Here is a 2016-nt window from a genome sequence, read left to right as displayed (position 1 = left end):
TCACATTTGCCGCATTTGTGATGGCAGATGGGTCAAAAAGACCCTTACTTGGAAGGGCCCAGTGGGAAAAAAATTAGAGGATGCCCACCGAAACTTGCGAACAAGTGGAAGAATTTGGAGGAGACCTTCACTCTGTCAGAGGTCGAGAACTAGTGTAACATAAATGATATGGACTGTGTAGTTATAGTGTAGTATAGTACTCGAAATAAAGGCAATTTTTTTATAGATATCGTATTAATTGCGACATATAAAATTCAGTGCATGCCAAGGCTCGAACACACGAATACATTTATTTAGTTTAATTTCTAAAAATGGCATATAATTTTTGAATACACAGGTTTCGACTATAAACTCTAGTCGTGAATCGCGATAATATGTCGTTTAAAACATACGCCAGAGTACAAACAATGGTCGCATCAACCATGACCTTATAATTTAACTGACCAATGCTGTACGTGACAATAATTCTAATTTTCACATACAGGATATTCATCCAGTTATCCGGGTAAGTTTAATTCAACTATATAAATAGAAAATGTTTTTATCGATCACATACATCAAGAACAGTTTGGTTAACATTAGTTCGATATGTTGAAATTTGTGGTAATATATTTTCAATAATTTTTCGATTCCTTGTTTTCGTAGCGAAAGGGAATTAAAAAAGAGCTTTAGAATGAACTTTAAAAACAAAACGTTAGAACGCTTAAAATCAACAGAGTGAGTTCAATGATCCAAACAACAAAATAAGTTGTTTCGTTGCCTTTTAAATCATTTATTAATAATTATAATGGTTTTCATCAAGCCCAAACTCCTTAACTATCGCGTATAGTAAACCAACTCTACTAAGTGTACGAATTATATTATATATTATAATATATTTAATTACGTTTTTAGATATTTTTTGTTTATCATAAACAATGAATAATTACATATTATCATCAAAATCTCAATGATTATTTAACACGGGCGTAAATTATTTAACCTTGTATTTTAAGCAGATAACATTAAATTTAATACTTATATTTTATATTCAATGTACAAAAAGTATTTGTAAGAAAAGGCCCTTATTGTTATGCAAACCATACTAAAAATTAAATAAAATGTTTACTATTCAGGAGAACTAGCTATTCAGCAAAATATTCAAAAGCGAATTCGTTTATAACGGTATAAAAAATATTTTTGCTCAATTTTAGTACTTAATATTGTATTTTTATTATGGAATTTGAACAAAACTTTAACCTATTCTATCCATACAAAACAGAAATTTTCGTATTATTACTACAACGACTACTTTACCATTGTATCCAGCCTTGCGATTCTGTAACTCACTTTTCGAACTCTCACAGCAGTTTTCGCAGCGGCGGTCGCGCTCAAATCAGTCGTGAAGCAGTCATTTTATGATTTGGCATTCTGATAACGATGGAGCTTGTAGTTTATTGATTATCAGAATGCCAAATCATTAAATTAAAAAATTGAAAAAAGAAAAGTGAGTTACAGAATCGCGAGGCTGTATAAGCAGCGAACCTAAGTGCACGCTGACCGACAATACTTAATTTTAACATTTAAATTGCTTACAGATTTTCTTCGCCACCTTGCTGGCTTTGACAGCCGCAAAGCCTTTGATCGTGGAGTATGAATATTCAGATCCTCTCGTGTACAGTTCCCCTGTTGCGGTAGACTACTCCTCATCATACTATTCATATCCAAGCTACGCAACCACCTATGATTACAACTACTACCCTTACAGTTACTATGTCCGCTAATAAATTGGTTCTTACGTTTTTATTTGTATTATTTGAGCTAAAAATAGAATGTCCCGGAATAGATTTCATCGAAATAGAAGGCGTGAATGATATTTATTTTAGCTGTCTAAATACGAAATAATCCAGGGAATTAAGGGTAAATTTTGCTTTGATATAACCGTATTTAAAACAGTTTAGTTCAGAAAAGTGTTCATTTATTTTTATTTTTAGAATAAGTTCATTTAGACCAGTGCAGATAGCCTTTAAAATAAAT

The 2016-nt window shown here is 31.7% G+C and overlaps 1 long non-coding RNA gene across 1 annotated transcript; it reads left to right on the top strand.

The window, feature by feature from the left end:
• The first annotated feature begins 560 nt into the window (after positions 1-560).
• Positions 561-1781, top strand: LOC125048987. The gene is made up of 2 exons (XR_007116921.1): positions 561-603; positions 1578-1781. It is a non-coding gene; the product is annotated as an uncharacterized LOC125048987 (long non-coding RNA).
• The last annotated feature ends 235 nt before the right edge of the window (positions 1782-2016 follow it).

The sequence above is a fragment of the Pieris napi genome, chromosome 4, assembly GCF_905475465.1.
Source record: "Pieris napi chromosome 4, ilPieNapi1.2, whole genome shotgun sequence".
Taxonomy (NCBI): Eukaryota; Metazoa; Arthropoda; class Insecta; order Lepidoptera; family Pieridae; genus Pieris; species Pieris napi.
The sequence above is the reverse complement of the archived record's forward strand: the minus strand, read 5'-3'. Positions and strand labels throughout refer to the sequence as shown.